This window comes from Bubalus bubalis, chromosome 16 (genome assembly GCF_019923935.1).
Source record: "Bubalus bubalis isolate 160015118507 breed Murrah chromosome 16, NDDB_SH_1, whole genome shotgun sequence".
In the NCBI taxonomy this organism is placed as follows: Eukaryota; Metazoa; Chordata; class Mammalia; order Artiodactyla; family Bovidae; genus Bubalus; species Bubalus bubalis.
In genome coordinates this window covers 8,277,782-8,303,775 of record NC_059172.1, presented here as the reverse complement: position 1 = coordinate 8,303,775, position 25,994 = coordinate 8,277,782, and the positions used below count along the sequence as shown (strand labels likewise).

General features: G+C 42.3%; 1 protein-coding gene across 11 annotated transcripts in view; it reads right to left on the bottom strand.

The window, feature by feature from the left end:
- AMBRA1 (autophagy and beclin 1 regulator 1) overlaps positions 1-21,057 on the bottom strand; it is a 172,445-nt gene extending 151,388 nt beyond the window's left edge. For 9 of the 11 annotated variants that reach the window (XM_006042382.3, XM_006042384.3, XM_006042387.3 and 6 more), the window contains exon 1: positions 20,856-21,057. The gene's annotated coding sequence lies outside the window, so the exon portion shown is untranslated. Of the gene's footprint in view, positions 1-1,225; positions 1,543-20,294; positions 20,586-20,855 lie in introns of those variants that run through there. The other 2 variants (XM_044929196.1, XM_006042383.4) reach the window with 2 other exon arrangements.
- Positions 21,058-25,994: the final 4,937 nt, after the last annotated feature.

Here is a 25,994-nt window from a genome sequence, read left to right as displayed (position 1 = left end):
ATGCATGACGAAACAAAGATTCCGCTTGCTGCAACCAAGACCCAACACAGCCAAATAAACTAAATAATTTTTTTTAATGTTAACAGAAGCTGCACCTGTACTGCAGACATGCACAGCATTTATGTTCAGAATTACATGTATAAAATCATCAGAATTACATGTATAATATCATATAAGAAACGAATTGCCAGTCCAGGTTCGATGCAGGATACAGGAAGCTTGGGGCTGGTGCACTGGGATGACCCAGAGAGATGGTATGGGGAGGGGTGGGAGGGGTGTTCAGGATGGGGAACACATGTACACCTGTGGCTGATGCATGTTGATGTATGGCAAAACCAATACAATATTGTAAAATAAAAAAATAATAATAATTTAAAAATTAAAAAAAAAAACAAAAACAGAATTACAAACACTCTAAAATACAACTGGTCTGCTTTTAGAAAGTTAGGTTAAGAGGTTACAGTGAATCAAATACCTGTACAAAGGTTGTCAGCCCAAATTTACTAAGAGATAAGCAAGCAATGTGACCTCTTTTTCTTATATCCACAGCCCCCAACAAGCTTTTTAAATATATAAACTCAGTGTAAGGCAGACCACTAAGGGTATATCACAAAGAAGCTGACAACTTTCAAAATGCTTTGAAGATAGGAAACTAAATAAATTCGAGTGACTGTTATTTTAATAAAGGGGAGGGAAAAAACACCAGCTTTTCTGCTACAGATTTTGCTGACTAGCGCTTCCAAAAGTAACTCACAAGGATGTAACCTAATGTCTGCAGGAAAGTATGCTCAAAAACAAAATATGATCAAAACTGGTAACAGAAGGCTGTAAGACCCAAATTTGAGACTGACAATCTTCCTTATTCTCACCTCAGAAGAACGAAAAGAAATTTTTAACCTGCAGACTCCTCTGGGGCAAAGAGTGAGCTGAAACCATAAGAACCCCTTCAGGTTCTTGGAAGAATACAGAAGAAATCACTGAACTGAGAAGAAACTGAAGCTCAATTTTTGAGTCTCAAGCTATCAACAGGACCAGGAAGGCTACCGCTGAGTGCACAAAAGTGGCAAGAGACTTCCTACTGGCAAGCAAAAGAGAAAGAAAGACAAAAAAGAGTAGCTTTTGGTGGAAGAAATTTCACAGAGACAAAAACAGCTTAACCGCAGAATCGAGAAGGGACCCCAGCTGCTTCAGGCACGCAGGCCTAACAGCTTTGGCAACAACGTACCTCTCATCTACAAACAGCATTAGGAGGCTGAAGTGGAGCCGCTTTCAAGTCACGAAGGATCACGTCTTTCTGTTTTCTGCACAGTCTTTGGGGACAAGAGAATCCAGCTCTCCTCCCTGGAGTACCACACGGCCCCCAGCCGTTCCTGGACATCCCTGGAGCCATGGCGACAGCACTGTAAAAAAGCTTTACGGACACTCAATCAGGCGTCCTCACGAGCCCAGACAGACAGGGTTACTCACCAGGCAAATAAGAAAATGTAAACCTGGAAGAGGTTAAGAAATTCATCTAGGTTTGCAAGATGAGTCATAGGCAAAGCAGGATTTGAATTCAGGCTTTCCCTTCAGATAGTATCAGAGCTCGACTCCCAGTCCCTGGCTCAGCAGATACTGTGTTCAGTGTTCTCCAGTGTTAGAGTCAGCCCAGGTCAGGTTCTTGGCTGACTAGAACAGGGAAAGGAAAAATTTCCCTCAAGGCTTCAGGAAAAGGAGAAGTCATATTATTAAACGCAGAGCTCTTATGCTAAAAGGTCCAGATGCCCTTCTACCTCGCCAATCACATTCCTCAGCCAATCAAAATAAGGCACTGGATTTTAAGAAACTAGTCGTTTTAAGCTCTGACTGGAAGTTGGATTGCATTTCCCCAAATTTCCAAACAAAAAACACTTAAGGGGGACAAGAAAGATGCAAAAGCAGTTACAGCCAGCCAGCAAGTGTTTACTGAATATCTAGGTGCTCAGCACTACTCTAGGCACTGAGGATCCTAGAGCCAATGAGAGCATTCCTGCCCTCAAGGAGCTTATAAGAGCTCTTTATTTATGTAATAAAAGAGTGACACTTTCAAGTACTGATAAATGCTAGGAAGAATATATAAAAAGTAATGTTGTTTAGAGGGGACAGATTAAAGGGAGGAAATCAAGAATTCAGAATCATTTCTATTTTTCTATTATTATGAGCCTGAGAAAATATGAATAAGGAGAAACGTTAAAATACTTTCATTCAAATTAATACTACAATATAATCCAACATCGCTTCCTATTTTTAAATAACTACATGGTGCTGCTGCTGCTGCTGCTAAGTCGCTTTAGCCGTGTCAGACTCTGTGCAACCCCATAGACGGCAGCCCACCAGGCTCCCCCGTCCCTGGGATTCTCCAGGCAAGAACACTGGAGTGGGTTGCCATTTCCTTCTCCAATGCATGAAAGTGAAAAGTGAAAGTGAAGTCGCTCAGTCATGTCCGACTCTTAGCGACCCCATGGACTCAGCCTACCAGGCTCCTCCGTCCATGGGATTTTCCAGGCAAGAGTACTAGAGTGGGGTGCCATTGCCTTCTCCGAAATAGCTACATATATAAGACTAAATTTGAAATAGCCTTCAAAGGAAGCATTCTTACCTCAAAAGTTACAGCAAATTTAAGGCTTTTACGCACATGGCAGTAAGATCCCAATATTTATCCACCAATATTTATCATCCACTGACCGCTAAAGACGAGCGGTAGAATATAACATATTTAAAACAACACTTCCACGGAACACTCGCTGAATGCAGCATACCTGACAGTACTAGCTAAGCCTCTTTCTGCACATTATCTCGTTTACTTCTCACAGTGACGCCATGAAGATAGTACAGTGTCATTATCCCCACTGACAAACCACAAAACTGAGGCTTAGAAAGGTTAAATGATCTGCCCATGTGGAGGGGAGACTCCAATTCAATCAGATGCCAAAGTAGATGCTCTAACCACTCTACTATACTGCTTCTACAGAACAAGCAGTAAACCTCAGATACAGAAAAAAAAAAAACCTTTTTCATGCCTTCACACCTATGTGACAGAGAGTTAATTCAGGAGATAAAGAGAAAAGGAATAAATCTGAATAACTCCAAGTCAGAACACAGGGCTATAACCTAATTCCACAAGATCCACAACTTAACCTCCCTATCTGTAACAGAGCTAACCTCACCAGTGCTAACCATTACTTGTCCCCTGGTAGGCTGTGTTAATTATTATTTGTAAGAGATACACAGATCATCTGTTGAAAGAGACAAGGAAAGCTACAGTGTTATGGTTATTACTGCCTTGATGCTAGAGCAAACGATCGATGTAAGTAAATTATGTGCACCAAGAATGCAGGGTTTGAGGGACTACCCTGGTGGTCCAGTGGCTGAGGCTCCGCGCTCCTGACGCAGAGCGCCGGGGTTTGATCCGTGGTCAGGGAACTAGAGCCCACAAGCTGCGACTAAAGAGTCTGCACGCCACAACTAAAGACTTCACACCCCACAAGGAAGACTGCAGAGCCCGTGTGCCGCAATTAAGACTTGGTGCAGCCAAGATTAAAAAACAAAGAAATGTAGGGTTAGGGAATCATTTAACTAGTTGTTTTACCTCTAATTTTCTTCCTTTTAAAAAAAATTTATTAAAGCAATACATACCATATGACCCAGCAATTGCACTTGGGCATTTATCCAGAGAATGTACATTCACACAAAAAAATTATACACAAATGTTTATAGAAGCTTTATCTGTAATAGTCAAGAACTGGGGAAAAACTCAGAAGTTATTCAGTGGGCAAGTCACTAAACGAAACTAAGGCATATCCAAACCTGGGAATACTACCCAGCAATTAAAAAGAAAGAAACTATTGATACATGCAACTTGGATGACACTCCAGGGAATTACACTGCACTGATCAAAGAAAAACTGATCCAAAAGGCTACTTTCTGGGAATTCCCTGGCAGTCCAATGGTTAGCACTCAGTACTTTTCACTGCCTGGGCCAGGTTCAATTCCTGCCTAGAAACTAAGATCCCACAAACCACGGAGTGGGCCCCCAACAAAAAAATTTTAATTAAAAAAAAAAAGGTTGCATACTATATAATTCTGTTTACGTGACATTCTTGAAATGATAAAGGAAGACAGATCTTTGGGATTACAGAGCTGGAGGAGGGAGATACTGGCCGCCTTCCCCCAGAGGATATGTTTTGCAGATTCTCTGCACAAAAACTCTACTGCAACTTTATCGACTGCACCGCCACCTCATGGTGACGTGGAGGTGGGAGTGACTATAAAAGGCATCAGCAAAGGCCCTGTGGGATGGAAACGTTTGCTGTCTTGACTGTATCAGTGGCAGCACCCCAGCTGTTAACAGTGTACTCTGGTTTTTGAAGATGCTACCATTGCCACTGGGGGAAACTGGGTACACGGCACACGGATCTATCGCACTATCATTTCTTAAGACTGCCTATAAACCTAAAATTATCTGTAAACAAAGGCTAATCAGAAAAAAAGGAAAAAAAAAAAACACGCCTCTTGCAACAAATAAAACAACAGTCTGTGGTCAACAGATTTTGTTTTCTGTATCAAAATGGGATCATATATACTACGTTAACCTAAAGCCTACCTTCTTTACCTGTCACACAGGGACTCCCCTGGCAGGCCAGTGGCTGGGACTCTGTGTTTCCAATGTAGGGGATATGGGTTCAATCCCTGATTGAGGAAATAAGATCCTACATGCCACATGGCCAACTTTTTTTTAAAATCACTGTATCATAGAGAACTGGGGGGAAAAGTCTTTAAGTGCCAAGCAGGATGGCAGGTATAGAATATTTTCTGATTGGGGCAAATGTTTCTAATGCTCGCGTGCTGTCGCTGAGTCAGGTGCCTTCAGTGAGAGCACGATATAGAAGTGGCATTCTAAAGAGATCTGCAGAAATGCAAGGTCTGCAGCAGCTCTTCCAGGATCCTACCCCCTTCTCTGCCTCCTCAAAGTAACCATCCTTATGGGCCCACAGAGGAAGAAATGCTAAATGATTTCTTTTGAGCAAAAACTTGCAAGAGGGGATAATTCTCCCACATACTGAAGCCACAGCAAACAAGCTTCCCTGAAAATATATTCCCCCCTTCAAGCAGAAGTGCAAAATATCTTGTTAATAACAGTGAAGACTACCACTATTAAGTGCTTCATGTTTTGCGTACTCCATCTCCAGAGCCCCTTGCTACCCCTTTGCCATTTTACAGACCAAAAGCTGGCTTGATGTGAAATTACTCGCCCGTGATCAAACAGCCAGTACGTGGTGAAGATGGCATTCAAAGCTACAAGTGTTTTTCCCATTTTATCAGATGCTTTTCCATTGAGCATGTCTGGGGGGACTATATATGTACCAGGACCTATTATAGGTGACAGTGACAGAGAGATAAAAAACCAACAAATACAACACAGAAAAGGTCTCCAACATCAGAGTTTTCTGAAGGCAGCGGCAGTATACCGGCACTGTAACTACCATACTGAAACACGGCAAGTGTTACACAAAGTGCTGTGGGTTTAAAAATCCAACCATCAGCCCCAAAGCAAGAGACACTCTCTCACATTAGCCTCCTTACAATTGTTCTTAGTTTCAGTTCCATTTGGATATTCTACAAGTCACATGTTTCTCTCTGTGATCCTTGGCAAAAGGTGTGCAGCGGCCTTCTATACAAAACACTGCCCCAGACATGCTCAGTATGAACGGAAGCTTGCCAGCTCAAATCAGCGGAAAGCTCCTTAATGCTGTAATGCTTTGAAATTTTGGCAATGAAAAGAAATGAATGTTTTTAGTCAAATCACGGATGTACAGAGTTAAATGTGACTTAGACATCACTTTGAATACAGAGTCTTAAAAAGGTATAAACCCACCTGCCCATTTTTATAAGGCTCACAAGGGCAGCTCTCAGACAAAAAGCCCAGGTCTCTCAACTCATTGTATGGCATTCCTTTCCACTCTTTCTTCTTTATGGCCAATGAAAACAAACTTAGTGATGTTCAAGTTTTTCTCCTTTCATCAACGATAGATGCATTCATGAATCATGTGCAGTTTAAAGAGATCTTTATCACAAACAGGAATGCTAGGCACCCCTGAGATATATACACACAGAGGTAAAGGAGACCCTTTACTCTACCCCACCCAACCTTGAGATGGAAGAAGCTCTGCAGGCATTTGGGAGGGAGATGTTAATACACTAAAAAACTGCCATCACCACATATGTCATCAGTGTCTTAGCAGTAGCTAGTAGTGAGGGGGTAGCTATTGATACTATGAGCCAGGCACTCAAGAGTATTTACATGCTATTCCTTATCCTTACAAACACTCTTGAAAAAGGTGTTATATCATCGTGTATATTGGTGCACACCAGGTTTAAAGAAGAATCCCCAAACCCCACAGCTGCCCAGGGGCCGGGCTAGAATTTAAACTCTAGAGTCCATACTCTTTGCTCACTCCATGCTCCCTAGGGATAGAATATCTGTCCTGTCTGTACATGTGGCTGTGACATCAAGTAGCCTCAAACTTCGACATTATTTCTTGAATGGCAATTATGTAATTTAGCCATCTGTTCAATCTTCTGGTTGTCTTAACTACTTTTCTTTCATGATTCCTTGGTGGTCTTCCATATTTTCTTCCTTTTTTTTAATTAGCAAAATCCTTTGTCCAAATGGTATCTTATGTGAAAACACTAAAATATAAAACAGATCAAACCAAATATAACATATAAAACATATAATATAAAAATACCACATATATATGTGTATATATATATGAAATGCCAACCTGCTCCAGTATTCTTATCTCAGAAATTCCATGGACAGAGGAGCCTGGCAGGCTTCAGTCCGTGGGGTCCCAAAGAGTCAGACGTGACTGAGCACACACATACACACACACACACACCCGTATGAGAACCAATGGACCTCACCACATGATTTTCATAAGAGCCCAGAGATCCCTCAGGAGGCATCACTTTTTCTTATCCTTTACAACAGAGATGTTGCCATCCACCTTATAGGTTTCTTATGACTATTAAGTGAAGGAATAAATATAAACTTCCCAGAATACGTTAAGTATTCAAAAGTTGGCTCCCCTCTCTTTTATCCTGCAGAGGTAATAGTTGTTGCCAATTCAAGAAAGCTCAATTTGATGGTATTTTCAGTAGCAGAGACATAAACAAGTAAATGCTCCCATAGCTCAACTAAAATAAATAACCTAGCAAACCTTTCATTAAAGAGACCAATGGTAATACTCCCTCCCAGCCAAGTTTCCAGTCAATGACCCATGGATCTCAGAGCACAACTTTCCTAGCAGACCTGAGATACCCTACAAGGCACCATAACGCAGACCAAAAGTGTCACGCGACTGAGTTCGTGTTGATCTAAGCACCTTAAATTTGGCACTTCCTGAGCTGAGCATATAAATTGGCAACTTGATACTGCATTTAATGAGTAATTTTATGCTTATGTTCTGCAACAGAATCTAATGTTCATTTTGCCCATCTTCTGGCTCCTATTCTTCCAAGCACCACAAACCAAAAATGGGCCCATCTCATGGGCACCTTCACCCAGGCAACATTAGCCTGGCCCTTCCTAAACTTGCCACTAGGAATCTATCGCCTTATCGATGAACCTATTTGCAGGGCAGGAGTACAGACACACAGACGTAGAGAAGGGACTTGTGAACATGAGGGGGAGCGGGGGAGGGTGGGATGAATTGAAAGAGTTGCACTGAATTACATATGTTATAGTGTGTAAAAGTTCAGTTCAGTTGCTCAGTCATGTCTGACTCTTTGCGACCCCATGAATTGCAGCAGGCCAGGCCTCCTTGTCCATCACCAACTCCATCACATTGTAAAAGTTACAATGTGTCAAACAGACAGCTAGTGGGAAGTTGCTACACAACACAGAGAGCTCAGCCCCAGCGCTTATCTGAACTAGAGACCGGGAAGGGGGGGAGGGCGGCTCTAGAGGGAGGTGATATATGGGTATATTCATGGCTGCCAAGGCACAGAAACCAACACAACATTGTAAAGCAATTATCCTCCAATTAAAAATACATTTTAAAAAAGAATCTATTATCTTAGTCTGCTACTGAAAATGTGCTCCCTTTTCTGTATGTATAACAGGAGACTAAGTCCATTTTCGCAGGAAAAAGGTTCTCAGTCCCACTCTAAGCCCGACCAACAATTCTCAAATTACCAACTTTATGGAAACTGCAGGTGTTGGCTTTGACCCCTACAGCTTAGAGAAGAATCACAACAATAATACATCATACCGTCATGAAAAGGCTCGTTTATAATAAACCACATCCCTAAGCGTTCAACATGTGAGCCAAGAAGGTTCAGAATGCTAATCTTCTATTTCACCAGGAGACCTTGAGCAATTCACCTACTCTGTAACGATGATTTCTTCATAAGGAAAATGAAAATATACTCATTAAAATGCCAGCAACACTGCCTGACTAACCATCACACTACTATTTCCTGGGGTTAATAGGGACCTCAGCAAGTCATCTTTGTCATTGCCCTCATTTCTTAACTGACATCATCCTAGAAAGATCTTTACGAAGTCTTTGGGAAAGATAGTTTACAACCCTCCTTGGTTAACATTTAAGTATCTCGTAGTCAGGAAGTTCTTTCTAACTTGTAATCTATATCCCTTCTGTTGCAATTAAAACACATCTCTTGTCTTGTCCACTATGGAAAGAGAACATCTGCTTAACACCACCTGAACAACATCCCTTCAAGAGATTATAAAATATAGGAAGCCTATTTCAAACGACTTCATGTCAATGCAACATGGCTTTAAATGGGTCACTGAGACAAAGGACATAATTAGGAGCCTTCAACTACCAGTTCCATCACTGACTTGCTCTGAAGATGATAGGAAGTTAAAACCATGCAGATGCTGTACCTCCATTATGCCATCAGTAAAATGCAAAGAATAAAACCAGTAACGGAGAACTCAGTTCCTGAAAAAGTTAAACATACAGGAAAGAGAGTCTCAATCCCAATCTAAGCCAACAACTCACAAATCACACACTCTCTATAGAAACCGCAGGTGTTGGCTTTGAGCCCTACATTTCAGAAAGAATCATTAACAATTACATTAGCAGAGGGCTCTGCAATTCCACTCCCAGGTACATACCCAAAGCAACTGAGAACAAGTGCGCACATCCATGCTGACAGTAGTCCTATTCACAACACCCGAAGGTGGAGCCAGTCCAAACGTTCGTTAACAGACGAACGGACCAACAAATTATGGTGTGTGTATATATACACATACACCAAAGGTTACATATTGGATGATTCCACTTTTATGAACTATTTAGAATATATCAATCCAGAGAGACAGAATGAAGACTGCTGGATTTCAGGGGGAGAAAAAATTTTAAAAAACTGCTCAATTGGAAAGAGGATTTACTTTGGAATGATGGAAATGTTTTGAAACTAGACAGAGGTAGCGGTTGCACAATATTATGCAAATGCCACTGAACTGTTCACTTTAAAATGGTTAATTTTATGTTATGTGAATTTTACCTCGATAAATTATTTTCAAAGAAAAAAAAAACTGCTAGGAGAACTAATGGGCACAATTACTATAAAATCCTTAGCCTTTCCCAGGAAAGTCATCATACAAAATTCTAGGTAGAACAGTAGCCAAAATTTTAATATTACCTCAATATATCCAATTAGACTTTGAGTAAAGAGTGTGTAAAAGGCAAACAAAACGAAACTGAAATAAAGTCTAGAGTCATAATTACACAGTATCCTACATAGAAAGAAAAGTCAATAAACAGGTGAATGAATGAAGAGAAATAAAATAAATAACCAAGCATATCAGCTAATTAGCTATGGAATGAGCTTTAAAAACCAGTAATACTGAAGTACAAAAGACCCACTAGGTAGGGAGTAAGACAGAAAGGCTAATGATAGCAAAGCTGAAAAGTACCTAAGCCTTAAACTCTGAGGCCACATATAAAGACCATGAGAATCTTTATCTCATCATTGCAAATATCCTCATTCCCTCTCCCCTTTCTGCTTTAATACAACTTTTTTGCAAGACACCAAGGTTAAAAGCAGCCAAGGACACCAAAATGAAATGGTATGGTTCCTATGTTCCTGGACATTCTAATAGTACTTCTTTTTCTTAAAGTCTTACTTTAAAAAAAAATTTTATTCATTTATTTGACTGCATCATATCTTAGATATGGCATGAGGGATCTAGTTCCCTGCTGCTGCTGCTGCTGCTGCTGCTGCTAAGTCGCTTCAGTCGTGTCTGACTCTGTGCGACCCGAGACGGCAGCCCACCAGGCTCCCCCGTCCCTGGGATTCTCCAGGCAAGAACACTGGAGTGGGTTGCCATTTCCTTCTCCAATGCATCAAAGTGAAAAGTGGAAGTGAAGTCGCTCAGTCGTGTCCGACTCCTAGCGATCCCATGGACTGCAGCCTACCAGGCTCCTCCATCCATGGGATTTTCCAGGCAAGAGTACTGGACTGGGTTGCCATTGCCTTCTCCGCACAAAACTCCTAGAAGACAGGAAAATCTTCATGACCCTTGGATTTGGCAACGGATTCTTAGATATGACACCAGTAGTATGTAGGTAAATCAAACTTCACACTTTAAAACTTTTGTGTATCAAAAGACTATCAAGAAAGTAAAAAAGACAACCTAAGAATGGGAGAAATTGTTGTAAACTATATACCTGATACAGTATGCATAATATACAAAGAACACTTGGGTCAAACCCAGGCCCCCTGCATCGGGAGCCCGCAGTCTAACCACCAGGGAAGTCCCAAAGTCTTACTTCTTATGGGAAGACAGACATGCTAATCATCAAAGCACACCAACCATTTCCACTTCCTCCCTTTTCACTTCTTCAACGCTGTTCTTGCTATGATCATCAGTGATCTCTGTTTTGCTAAATCAAACAAAATAGAGGGGGGTCACTTCCTCTTTGAAACACACTCCTCTCTCAGTTTCTGAGATTTTCTCCGAAATTCCTTGGAGCTCAGTGCTGAGCGATCTTCTAATCCTAGTCTTGGACACCTTTCGTCTGCGTAAATGCATCCATTTTCCTTGGCTGTAAATACTACCTATATACCACGGACATGCAGATTTATTTCCAGCACCACTTCTGAGTATTAGCTCAGTAACAGCTTGCTTACTTGATGTCTCCATTTGTATTATTTCACAGATAACCCACACTGAGCACGACTGAAACTGAGGCCTTCCCTCAATTTTCCTAATAGTTGGAATCTCCTCCTCCTCCTATGCTTCCATCTCAGAACTAGCAATTTAATCTACCTAGATACTCACACCAGAAATTTGGGAATCATACCTGATACCTCTCTCTTCCCACATATCTAATCCATCATTAAGTCTTCCTGTTCTCATTCTAAAATATCTACTGTATCTTTCTGCCTTCCTCCGTCTCCTGTGCCTACAGCCTAATCCAAACCATCATCATCTTCTGCCTGGACCACTGTGTGTGCGCGCGTGCTAAGTTGCTTCAGTCGCTTCCAACTCTTTGTGACCCCATGGACTGTACACCGCCAGGCTCCTCTGTCCATGAGGCTCTCCAGGCTAGAATACTGGAGTGGACTGTCAGGCCCTCCTCCAGGTTAGATCTTCCCAACTGGCGTCTCTGGTGTGTCCTGCATTGGCAGGCAGGTTCTCTACCACCACTGCCACACGGGAAGCCCCTGGACCACCATAAATCACCCTAAGTATTAGACATCCCCCAACTTCCTCCTCTTCCGGATTTTCCACAATTTCCAATTTTTTCCCTCAAAGATTTCCAAAAATTTCCACAATGTAGCCAGAATAATTTTTTAAAAATCATATATTAGGTCACAACACTCATTCTTAAAACCTTCAAAGGCTTCCAATTGTACTGAGGGGAAAAATACAGCATTCTTGACACAGTCCTGCCTAAGTCCCTCTCTTCTCCCTATGCCTGCATTCTCCCTCCTGCTCACTGCATTCAAACCACACCAGGAGTCTTTCGGGTTCTCCAACGTGCCAAGTTCTTTCCCACCCCAAGGCTTTCATGCATGCTATTCCCTTCCATTCCCGTTTCGTCCTTCTCACGTCTGCCTAACCTCACTTCTTCAGAGAAATCTCCCCCAAAGCTCCAATACAATTCATGCCCCCCCACTATAATCCTTTTTACTTTTCTATCATAAAACTCTGCACACTATATAATTATATATTTCCGTATTTTTTTGTTTGCTGTCTCTCTCCCCCTCTGGATCACACTCTGCATAAGGGCATAAACAATGTTTTTTTTTTTTCCCCCTCACTGTAGTCCTGGTATAGTAGCAGTAATTTAGAGAGTTTAGAATTGTTTAAAGTAGTTTAGAATCAGAATAATTTAGGGATCTGGAGCAGGGGAGCCAGGCTGCTTGGATTCAAATCCTGGTTCTGCCACTTACTTTCGAGCTCCATGACCTTGAGCAAACTGCCTAGCCTCTCTGTGCCACCATGTCCATATCTGTAAAACGGGGAGAACCAAAGCCCCTGCGCCATCAGGCTGTCCTAAGAATGAAGATAATCAGTGATGCAGCACCTGCTGTGAAGCGCTCTGACCAGCGCTCACTGCGGCATCCTCAGCACCCACCAGAGGCATTCGGGAGACGTTCCCTGCATGAACGACTGGAGAAAAGACTTTACTATCATCTTTAACAGGCTTTTGTAAATGATACAGCAGGAATATTATAGAGATTTGGACATAAAGACATAAACAGTTAATGCAAAGACTGAAAAAACCCAAAGTTTATAATGGCATAAAGGGATAAGAGAAATTAAAAAACAAAAAACAAAAAACTAACTTGACTGGATGCTCAGTCTTCATAGCTAAGCAAAAACACAGTTCACTTTTCCAGAAATTTACCCAAGGAGACTTGGTAGCTTCAACTTTTCTCTAAAGTATCACCCTCTTCCACAGCTTTAATCATTTTCTTCAAGATCCTTCAAGCACCAACCACAGTCCAAAATAGATGGTAAAATTCATCTAACTTTACTAGATACTAGTATTAGTAGAAATATTAGATACTAATATTTTCTACCTGTTTTGCAAAGAAGTGTTTTTCTGATCCTAAAATAGCTCTGGACTGTTTTGCTACATATATTACAAACTCCTCCAAGTCTCCCTGTCTGTCTTGTATCTGGAGTCCTTTCAGACACTGTTCTTGGGAGGCTCCCTCCTTTCCAGCAAGGCTCATCCTCTTACTCTAAGTTACTTAGAAAGACACTGAGGGGAAGGAGGGACAACTTATGTGCTTTGTCCCTTATTCCTACTTCTTATTCAAGCTTTCTCAAAAGACCCTAAACTTCAATCTCCGCATCACTATTATCTGTTCTGCTTTTGAGAAACATATGATCTTTAGCTTGCTATAATAATATTGAAAACAATTTGGCAGCTGGAGTGCACAGTGCAATGTGCTACTCTAAATGCTTTACGTATGTCAACTCATTTCATTCTCACAACAACTGTATGATGTTCTACAGATGAGGAGAGGCACAGAGAGGTTAGGTAACTTGCCCAAGTCACAGAGCTAGTAAGTACTGGCATTGTGATTTGGACCCAGACTGCCTGCCTTCAGTCAGGACCACTATGCTATTATTCCAAGAGTTTGGCAAGACACATTCTTCTGCCTTGTTTCCACAGGTCAGCTAGACTGAAAACTCCGATTCTCTCCCTAAATCAAGGACGCAGATGAATCCTCTCCAACTTGGCAAAATTTCAGATGTTTCATTGTATCATTGGCATATATACCTAAAGCAACGTAATTTTGGTTCATGGGAGAACGTATGTTCTATCCTGGGAAGTAGAAATAAACAATGAAATCATGAAATGTGAAATTTGCCTGAGTTAATTCTGCAGACATAAATATGATTCCAGTGAGTAGCTGAAAAAAATGTTTGCAAAATGCTTTTAATTTCTTGAAGGAAAAGTACCAAACAAGACTGTAGGTGTTATTATTAATATATACACACTCAACAGCAGCCTACATTTTCCCTCTCCTAATTTCACAATTCTCCTAAGTCTCTCCCTTTGCAAGTGTGCCAAGTCGCTTCAGTTCTGTCCAACTCGTATGCGACCCCATGGATTGTAGCCCACCAGGCTCCTCTGTCCATGGGATTCTCCAGGCAAGAATACTGGAGTGGGTTGCCATACCCTCCTCCAGGGGATCTTCCTGACCCAGGGATAGAACCTGAGCCTCCTGTTGCTCCTGTATTACAGGCGGATTCTTTACTGCTAAGTTATAAGGGAAACTCCAAGTCTCTCCCTTTCAGTTCAGTTCAGTCACTCAGTCGTGTCGGACTCTTTGCGACCCCATGAATTGCAGCACGCCAGGCCTCCCTGTCCATCACCAACTCAGACTCACGTCCATCGAGTCAGTGATGCCATCCAGCCATCTCATCCTCTGTCGTCCCCTTCTCCTCCTGCCCCCAATCCCTCCCAGCATCAGACTCTTTTCCAATGAGTCAACTCTTCGCATGAGGTGGCCAAAGTACTGGAGTTGCAGCTTTAGCATCATTCCTTCCAAAGAAATCCCAGGACTGATCTCCTTCAGAATGGACTGGTTGGATCTCCTTGCAGTCCAAGGGACTCTCAAGAGTCTTCTCCAACACCACAGTTCAAAAGCATCAATTCTTCGGCGCTCAGCTTTCTTCACAGTCCAACTCTCACATCCATACATGACCACTGGAAAAACCATAGCCTTGACTAGACGGACCTTTGTTGGCAAAGTAATGTCTCTTCTTTTGAATATGCTATCTAGATTGGTCATAACTTTTCTTCCAAGGAGTAAGCGTCTTTTAATTTCATGGCTGCAGTCACCATCTGCAGTGACTTTGGAGCCCCCAAAAATAAAGTCTACCACTGTTCCACTGTTTCCCTATTTCCCATGAAGTGATGGGACCAGATGCCATGATCTTCGTTTTCTGAATGTTGAGTTTTAAGCCAACTTTTTCACTCTCCTCTTTCACTTTCATCAAGAGGCTTTTTAGTTCCTCTTCCCTTTCTGCCATAAGGGTGGTATCATTTGCATATCCGAGTTTATTGATATTTCTCCCGGCAATCTTGATTCCAGCTTGTGCTTCTTCCAGCCCAGCGTTTCTCATGATGTACTCTGCACAGAAGTTAAATAAGCAGGCTGACAATATACAGCCTTGAGGTACTCCTTTTCCTATTTGGAACCACTCTGTTGTTTCATGTCCAGTTCTAACTGTTGCTTCCTGACCTGCATACAAATTTCTCAAGAGGCAGATCAGGTGGTCTGGTATTCCCATCTCTTTCAGAATTGTCCACAGTTTATTGTGATCCACACAGTCAAAGGCTTTGGCATAGTCAATAAAGCAGAAATAGATGTTTTTCTGGAACTCTCTTGCTTTTTCAATGATCCAGCGGATGTTGGCAATTTGGTCTCTGGTTCCTCTGCCTTTTCTAAAACCAGCTTGAACATCTGGAAGTTCGTGGTTCACGTATTGCTGAAGCCTGGCTTGGAGAATTTTGAGCATTACTTTACTAGCGTGTGAGATGAGTGCAATTGTGCGGTAGTTTGAGCATTCTTTGGCATTTCCTTTCTTTGGGATTGGAATGAAAACTGACCTTTTCCAGTCCTCTGGCCACTGCTGAGTTTTCCAAATTTGCTGGCATATTGAGTGCAGCACTTTCACAGCATCATCTTTCAGGATTTGAAATAGCTCAACTAGAATTCCATCACCTCCACTAGCTTTGTTCGTAGTGATGCTTTCTAAGGCTCACTTGACTTCACATTCCAGGATGTCTGGCTCTAGGTCAGTGATCACACCATCATGATTATCTGGGTCGTGAAGATCTTTTTTGAGGGCAAAGGGTCTCTCCCTTTAAGTAAAGCTAAATACTTCAGTTTATTCCCTGCTATGAACATTTGAAGGCCCATACGCAGTTTTAAAATTCACTGAACTCAACTTTCAAAGAATAGCTTTTTCGGGGAAAAAACTAATAAATGGAAACTATAAGAAGTAAAAATTAAATTCATTAGTCAAGCATGCTAGATATTCATTAAGTCACGGTTATCCTGTGGTCATGTATGGATGTGAGAGTTGGACTGTGAAGAAGGCTGAGCACCAAAGAATTGACGCTTTTGAACTGTGGTGTTGGAGAAGACTCTTGAGAGTCCCTTGGACTGCAAGGAGATCCAACCAGTCCATTCTAAAGGAGATCAGCCCTGGGATTTCTTTGGAAGGAATGATGCGAAAGCTGAAACTCCAGTACTTTGGCCACCTCATGCGAAGAGTTGACTCATTGGAAAAGACTCTGATGCTGGGAGGGATTGGGGGCAAGAGGAGAAGGGGACGACAGAGGATGAGATGGATGGCATCACTGACTCAATGGACGTGAAGTCTCAGTGAACTCCGGGAGTTGGTGATGGACAGGGAGGCCTGGTGTGCTGCAATTCATGGGGTTGCAAAGAGTCGGACACGACTGAGCGACTGATCTGATCTGATCCTTTACTAAGCCAAATCCAGTGTTATGATACATTAAGTAACAGACAAACACTACAGACAGCAATCTATGAAGACTTCCATTGTAATGGCAACAGGAGAACTTTAATTCTCTGAATCGTGGTTATGTTGTGATTGCAACTTTTTAGGGGACTTAGTGTCAACTCCCACAAACGCCCAGTGCATTCCTCATGCCTTCATCTCTCTCTCTCCCCCTCAGCCCTTGTCTGTTTCCTTTACAGCACAGCCTAAATTTCAATCTTTATCAGATACCTGGTCAATTCTGCTCCCCACTCGAATTAATTCCATCAGGTCAGGAACAGTCATGTCTTACTTTTGTACCCCAGCATCTAATAAGCCTTCCGTAATTATGTGTTAGATGAATAGAAGTCTGAAAAGGTGAGGCTTGAAACATACAGTTGCAATCAAGAAAGAGTTCCAAAAGGTCTGACTGGAGTATTTCATACCTCAGGACAAAAACACAATACCACAACAATGCTCAGTGAAGAAAGGAGAAAGTTTAGGCGAAGAAGTGAAGATTATCAACCCTAAGAGCAAAGGAAGAGACAGAGAACAAGCTAGAAAAGACTACACTAATCCACAAACAAGCCAGGACTAACTGGAATAGAGGGAGTATCAGGCAGCACCTAAAACTTCTCTCCCTCGCACTTCCAAGGACGTGCCCCTTGACACAAACACTTTAGTAAGCTTCTCCAGGGCACTTAATGTTTGTCGCTTCTGTTTTGCATGACCGTCAGGCACAATGCTGCCTTCAAAGAAGCAAGCGGACCAAGAACCCAGACGACATCAAGTCATTGTTGCTGCAAGATAGCACAGTCGTGAACACTGGGGGAGCACCTTATCTTTTCAAAGCAGCTTCATGTATCTTCTTTTTATCAACAGAAGTTATTACAATAGCAGCATTATCTTTCCCATCCTTTCAATACAGACACATAAAAGTGCTCAAAGCCTTGAATTTGAGTCCCACCTCTGCTACATATGTGCTGTGTGATCTGGGACAAATCATTCACTTCTCTGTGATCTGAGTATCCATGGGGAAAATAATATGTACCTTCAAGGACTGTTCTGAGCATTAAGTGAGATTAACACTTGCAAAGAACACAACACAGTAAATGCTCAATAAAGGAAAGTAACCTTCCCTATGGCCTCCTTAAATAGTCCATACAAGATTTCTCAGCTAGTAAGATGGTAAACCTAGGACTTAAACCCAGGCCGCCTGATTCCTTAATCTGTTTTCTTCCAGCCACATCGCTCTGGCAGTCTGCCGCATAACTACTGACACATAAATATATCTACAATAACTGGTCACAAAATTTTTATCTATCAGTAACTAATTTTAGCTTTGAGAAAAAGGGACCAAAAAAAAAAAAAAACCTGATCTAATTAACTTGGGGGGAAGAGGGGTTTGAAAATATAAAACATCAATTATATCCCCAAGCCGCAGCAGAGGTGGTACCACAGCACTTCCGCACAAACAAAAAAATATGACAAGAAACAGAAAGTTCTCTCTGGGTTTATGAGGAACAATTGGAGAAAGAAACGAGCATGACTATGATTAAAGGAACTTAAAAAACCTTAGGGTTTTTTTTTTTTTGGTAAACCAAACCACTGGGCAAAAAGATCTGCATCCCATTCCAAAATAACTCGATCAGGGCTGAGAAGTATCTTTAAAAAAGAGGCCACAGTGTGCTAACAACAAACTTTTCCTTCCAAGTCTTTTAAGAGTCAGATAAACGGGAAGAGTGAGATAAACCACCCATGTAAACTGTCAACGTTCATGAAGATCCTTGAAGACCATAAATGTCTGTTTTGGATTCAGTATTAATAAGCAGCATAAAGGAGTGTGATCAAAAGGATAAAAGTCTCATAAGTAACCTAACACAAGTTGAAAATATTTTGAAAATTATACAGTATAAAACTAAGCTATTATTCTGTTAATAAAAATAACCAACTGCTTTCAAGTGATATATATAACGAAACTTTTTTAAGTGGTATACATAACTCCTTTCAGGATAAGTTCTAAAAGACATTCAAAGAAGTTCACATCTTTAACAATCCCCAAGAACTTTCTTACTAAAAGAGAAGACAGAATAATTCAGCCACATTTGGAATTTGTAAATTCTGAAAGAAAGGCCAGAAGAGAGCTTGACCTGACATTAGCAGAACACAAGAGTTAACCCAGAAAGGTAAAAGTTGAGTGAATGTCTACCACAAAGCAGGGGGGAAGCTGATAAGAAGTTCTACCCTTTCCACCACAACCAAATTTCTTGTCCTCTTCAATTCAACTTAAACCTCTAATTATTTTCCACGAAAGCATAACAAAATACTCCTAACATTTCTTCCTGACACTCACAGCGAATTTCATTTCTTATTTAGCATTCATTAGGAGCCACTAACTCTAAATTCTATGCAGAACCTATCAATCTCCAGGGGAATATGTCCCTCCCTTCTCTAAATTCTTTGTTGTTGTCACTGTTCAGTGAGTTGTGTCTCTTTTGCAACCCTACAGACTGTAGCCTGCCAGGCTCCTCAGTCCATGGGATTTCCCAGGCAAGAGTGTGGGAGTGGTTTGCCATTTCCTTCTCCAGACGTTCTTCCCGGATCAGGGATCGAACCGGGGAAGCCCTCTAAATTCTTTTCTCTGATATTAAATTCTCTTCTGTCATAGAAACTTTTTCAGGGAACACACATTAGCCTAACTTCCCAATATAGATTCTCCATAAAGACAGTCTAGTGACTCTTCATTAATCTCTTCCTGGGAGCACTCAGGATCTGGCAATTAGGAAATCACTCAAGATCAAGGGCCCTACATTTAAACCCTGCTGACCTCACTAAAATGATGATGATAATGATAATACAAAGAAAAAACAATAATCCTTCCAAACTCATGTGAGAAGTCTAAATCTGTTAAAGTACATAGACTTGTATAGTCTCCCTCCAAGGACTACAAATTTAGTCTCTTCTCCCTTAAGAAAACCCAACTCCTACTGATTCTAAATTTGTACTATGGAAATACTTATTCAACCTAGAATGACCTCTAGGTTGATTATTTTTTTCAACAAAGAAATTACACAAATTAGAATCGTGCCACTAAATCCAATGAAAATAAAACGAGGAAGAACATTTAGTCTCCAAAGTTTCCGGGCTAGGAGAGAAAAGGAAAAGATAATGGAGTTCCCATATTTAAACTTTCGATTTAAATATGTCAATATGTGAATGATTTCTACACATAGTCTTTTAAACTCTAGTATAGGCAGTAACTAAGTCACTAATGAAATACAACAACACGGGCAAAAAAGCGACTCCTTGGGTTTTATTTGGATTCTTCCTAGAAAGCAGTCTCTCAGGACAAATATCTGACTTCAAAATCTTGACCATCCTCTTCAGGACATTAAGTACTTAACACCACAGTAGAAAGACTTTCAGTGAGAAACAGGCTGCGAGGAAGGAGGAGACAGAAAGTATCAACCCGAAAGCAAACCAGGGAGCAAACAAAATTTTCTATCAAGAAACAAAAAGAAATTGTCATGACTCCTCCTGCTAAAATGATACAGACTTTCAACGCAAAACCAGCCGCAAGACTGCGTGTTCCCTTTACTTCTGAAGTCTCCAGGGACGGAATCTACCTATATTCCTCGGAAGGAGGGACTGGAGAGACAATCAAACGACAAATCACTATGTGGATAAAATGACTGGTTAAGTATAGGGCGGGGGGACACACACAGTGAACTGGAAAACAACGAAAAAATGAACTCACAGTGCATTTAAAGATCTGTGCCGGATACGGGGAAAGTCACGTCCCAGATCAACCTCAGTTTCCCCACCCAAAAATAGGCGAGAACGTGACACTTGGCTCAGAGGAACCGGAGGGCCCTGCGGCCGCAGGCCTCCACCTAGTCAAGGGTCCCTTCGAAGGCCGGACTCGGAGAGTGTCCCCCAGTGCAACTGAGTCGTGACACCCGGAGCCTTTGGGGGGCGGGAACCCAAAGCGCGCAAAGCTCTATCCGCTGCTAGAAAGAGGCTTCCCCCACACACTTGGGGTACCCACACCCTCCCCGGACCCACCGAGCCCTCCCTCCCGGACCACTCCAGGCGGCAACCCCAGCATCCCTTCCCTCCTTCCGGCTTCTCCCTCCGCTGCCCGCCGCCTCTCCGACCGCGCCCCCGAAAGCCGCCGCCGTGTAGCTCCTCCTCTGCCTGAGTCTCCGCGGCCGACCGGGGCGCCCGCCCACCTACCCACCCGCCGGCGCCAAGGTCTTCCGAACCCGGCCGCGGAAGGATACCGGGCCGGGGCCTCCCAGGCTCCTCCCGGGCCTACCTGCGAGGCGGGCGGGGGCTCGGTTTGCAGCCCAACGGGTGGACTGAGCCGCGCACTAGAAGAAGAGGCAAGAAGGAAGCGAGAGGTCCGCTCCGCCGACCGGCGGGAGAAAGCAGCCTGAGCGCGGGGGCCTCGCGGACGAGACAGCCTTCGACCCGGCGCCGCCGCCGCCGCCGCCGCAGCCGCCGCCGCCGCCGCTCGGGAGACATCAAGCGAGAAGACGGCGCAGGAGATCACCGAATAGACGAACGCCCCAGACCTCAAAGAAGGAGCGCCCAAGCAATCGTTCAGGGAACCGCAGTTGAGCGTCGAGAAGCAGCTTCGCTCCAACTCCAGGTCCGGCTCCTGTCCAAGGCATAAATAAACGAACCCAGATCATAAGCCGTGGAGTCAGAGTAGACGGGCTTCTGCCATTTTCTGTGTCGAGTGCGGGCTGTCTAAATTGTTTAGAGAACCGGAGTTTCTCTTGAGAATGTTGAAGAGAAAGTCTTAGTATAATAACACTTTGTTACTTAACTGTAATTCAGCGACTACCTTATGGACTCTCAACAGTATTTATCCCACCTGAGCCAATTTGACCTTACTGGTTCAGTGAGGTGAATTTTAAAAAAGATAGATTAGATAGATAAAGATATAGCAGAGGCACGGAGAGAATCCAGGCTGAGGAACAAATAATCTCTATTCGAATAAAGCTCCAAGTAGCTCCCATAAGCATAGCAGAGAAAAGCTGGGAACTTCAGGGTTCAGGGTTGTGCAGTCTGATCTTACAGCAGGAAATATAATAGACATACTGCTTTAATTTTATTCCAAAGGCCTAGAACCACAGCTGTGCTTCTTAATAATACATAATAACCAATAGACTCTTTGGGTTCTAAACTCAACCAAGTGTTATCGTCACAACTATGGCCTGTTTTTGAACTCTCTTAGTAGACAGACTAACATGGTCAGCACAAATATGGTAATATGTTCATTCCAAGCATAATTTAATAAATCATATAGATCACCACAGTATGGATTACCAACTGTGAGCAATAATAGTTTATCTTACCCTCCTTAGGTTTAAAAAGAAAAGACAGTCCCAGCCCTTATTAAAGAGTATATAATCCAGTCAAAGTGAAAGCCCACATACTTACAGCATTAGCTTTATTTACAATTATTTACAATTTTCTGTAATTTTTAAAAAATCCTTTAAATGCGTGAAACTATTTAAGGGGCAATTCATATACATATATAATGCATGATAAGACCAGCATCCAAAAGATGAGGACAAAACGCTTTATTGTCTATCACTGTTTTAGAGGACTTTTCAAATGAGTAACTATTATAGCAACATTTATAAAGGCCTAAAACAGAAGAATATGATCATCTTCCAAAACAAAAAGTTTTAATTTATTCATATTCCCATGAAGTCCTTGGATATATCCTATAGTAATTTTGTCTATTTATTCTTTTGACCTCGCCATGTGGCTTGAGGGATTTTAGTTCCTCAATCTGGGATTGAACCTAAGCCATGGTGGTGAAAGCCCGGAGTCCTAACCACTAGAGGGCCAGGGAATTCCTCTACATAATTTTTGTTCAATTTAAGCAGAAATACAATAGCATTATTGTTTTGCTTTGTATCGTTTCCCTATTAAAGCCTTTAATAGTTGTTACTTTAAACGATTGCACAATATTCTGTTGAGAAGATTTACTGACCATGCTCCCCATTTTGAATATGTATGTTACTTCCAAATATTTTCCCTGTAATTGCATCTCCTGCAAAGAGGCAGCTATAATCTTATTATTTATGATTAGGACCTACTACACATAAACAAAAAGAGCAAGGAAACAAGGCAGAGGTTTATTTCCCTGTCATGTAAAAGAAATCCAGAGACGCACAGCCTACAAGAAGGTGCAGCCGCTCAGCATCAGGGCTCAGGCTACTACGTTGTTGCTGTGACATCGTCAATAAGTGGTTTTCATCCTAGGTCCAAGACAGCTGCTCAAGCTCTAGTCATCATGTCTACATTCCAAGCAGCAGGAAGCTCAAAGAGGAAAGGCATGTCTCCTGGCCATAAGGCCACATCTTGAAAACAGCACAGGACGTTCCCACTTACATTCCACTGGCCAAAATAGAGTCACGTAGCCACACCTAACTAGGAATTTGTCTTTACCCTGGGAAGCCATATACCCATGAAAAGTCAGGGGCAAGAGGACCCTGGAGAAGAAAATGGCAACCCACTCCAGTATTCTTGCCTGGAAAATCCTATGGACAGAGGACCCTGGCGGGTTACAGTCCATAGGGTCGCAAAAGAGTTGTACTCGACTTAGCAACTAAACAATAAGCAGTCTCTGCCAAGTTCCTGGAGCAAGTTGAGTAGCAGGCAAATTAACCTTGTTTTGCTGTTATCTCAGGGCTGGGCTTCTATTCCTCAGATCAGTCGCTCAGTCGTGTCCGACTCTTTGCGACCCCATGAATCGCAGCACGTCAGGCCTCCCTGTCCATCACCAACTCAGACTCACATCCATCGAGTCAGTGATGCCATCCAGCCATCTCATCCTCTGTCGTCCCCTTCTCCTCTTGCCCCCAATCCCTCCCAGCATCAGAGTCTTTTCCAATGAGTCAACTCTTCGCATGAAGTGGCCAAAGTACTGGAGTTTCAGCTTTCGCATCATTCCTTCCAAAGAACACCCAGGGCTGATCTCCTTTAGAATGGACTGGTTGGACCTCCTTGCAGTCCAAGGGACTCTCAAGAGTCTTCTCCAACACCACAGTTCAAAAGCATCAATTCTTCGGCGCTCAGCCTTCTTCACAGTCCAACTCTCTCATCCATACATGACCACAGAAAAAACCAGAGCCTTCACTAGACGAACCTTTGTTGGCAAAGTAATGTCTCTGCTTTTGAATATGCTATCTAGGTTGGTCATAACTTTCCTTCCAAGGAGCAAGTGTCTTTTAATTTCATGGCTGCAGTCACCATCTGCAGTGATTTTGGAGCCCAGAAAAATAAAGTCTGACACTGTTTCCACTGTTTCCCCATCTATTTGCCATGAGGTGATGGGACCGGATGCCATGATCTTCGTTTTCTGAATGTTGAGCTTTAAGCCAACTTTTTCACTCTCCACTTTCACCTTCATCAAGAGGCTTTTGAGTTCCTCTTCACTTTCTGCCAGAAGGGTGGTGTCATCTGCATTTCTGAGGTTATTGATATTTCTCCCGGCAATCTTGATTCCAGCTTGTGTTTCTTCCAGTCCAGAGTTTCTCATGATGTACTCTGTATATAAGTTAAATAAACAGGATGACAATATACAGTGTGACGTACTCCATGTTTTAGAGAAGCTTCTTTCTTGGAGAGCCTTGTGGGGCTTAAGTATCTAAAGCTACAGCCCACGCTCAAATTTAACCTATGCAATGACTTTATTTTGAAACCTTGATTTCAATGAGGAAAACTAAACAAACTAATTTCAAGGCGATAGGAAGCTTTTGGTTTTTCGAATCTGGAGACTTTTATTTTGGGAAAAACACTTGAAGGCTATGCAAATATAAATCTAAAATCCACATCTGAAAATGCAGATGTTTGAGAAGCTGTGGCTAGACTGCTCTGTGAAACCAGGGAAAATGGTTTTTATTCTGCAGGCAGAGTTGCATCTTTACAGAAAAGTTTCATTAGAGAAACTGTTTCAAGTGTGACAATAAACCATTACTTATTCTTATCAAGTCTATTGGGGCAGAAGAGAAGATAACAAAAGAGCCAGGGCTGAAACCCTCAAACCTACAGAAATCTTCTCATGCTGGAGGGAGACCTGAAAAAAGAAGCCAGATCATCCTGGGATACATAACACAGACACCTTCAACTTGGTGTTAAAAAACTCAACGACTAATTTTTATGTTGATTGTTCATTATTGTATCCTGGTAGGAGTCTTCTGGAGGAGTCACCCCCTTGAAAGTAAGAGGAGGCTTCCCCTGAAGTCGGGTGACCAACTGTCTCAGTTTGCTAAGGACTAAACAGTTTCCCAGGACACCGGAGTTTCAGCGCTAAAACTGAGACAACAGAGGGCAAACCAGGAGAGTTGGCCACCCTAAGAATAATCAAAGCCACTGTCAATCGTGTGGAAAAGTTTGGAAAGACTAAACCAGGAATGAGAACTGGGACTTATTGACCTGGGGGAGTTGCTTGTGATAAAGGGTGAAGGGAAGGGACAGGAGAAAAGGGGAGGAGACTGTTCCTTATGTTGCTCTGGGCTCTGAGAAATTTAACACACTGGGTGGTAGGAATCAAGTCTGAAGCTAGGGTGAGATAACTCTGCAGCAGTACCACGAGTCACCTTATTAGGAAGCCCAGGAAGAGGGGGCTTCCCAGGTGGCTCAGTGGTAAAGAATCCACCTGCCAAGTATGAGACGCAGGTTAGATTCCTGGGTCAAAATGATGAGCCAGTCTGCTGTTGCAATCCTATTTTGTTCTTTTGTCCTCTGGTCTCATGGCACCTTGGGATAATGTACACACTGCAAGCTGGACAGTAAAGGTAGAAGCAGTGTAGCGATGGAGGAGCTGCCAGGAAACAGGAGAGTTCCCAGAACAGCAACTAACCATTCACAAAACAGCAGCAGGCTTTTCCTTCTCTGGGATTATTTATATAGGATCAATTTCTAGTAGTGGAATTAGTGAATGGATTGAAACATATGAACATTTTAAGACTCTAGAATGGCACCAAGCTCAGTCCTTCTATAAAGACACCTATATACGTAAAGGCTAGATAGTCTCAACAGTATGAAACTGAATGTTTTGCTGGGCAAACATGAAGATTCCTTTCCAAAGGACTTTGAAATTTACCATCCTATGATTTCAAGGTCTAGTTTGCTTGTACCATATATCAGGGGATCTCATATCTCCTATTTGTTTATCACAATGTGGGATCTTAGATGGTAGCCACGTTAAAAAAAAAAGCCTGTGAATTTTATGTGTTAGATGCCTGGAGTGTCCCCAGCCTTCAACTCATATTTTCTCTTCCTTTCTGCACTGCCATTCTTACTTAATGCTGAGTCCATGATCTCTTATACTAACAATTTTGTAAACTCTAGGTGGGATCTAGGGAGCAAAAGAGCCCCGAGGATATGTGCATGCACAGTGGTTAAAACCCCTGCTTTCTTATTTTCTTGA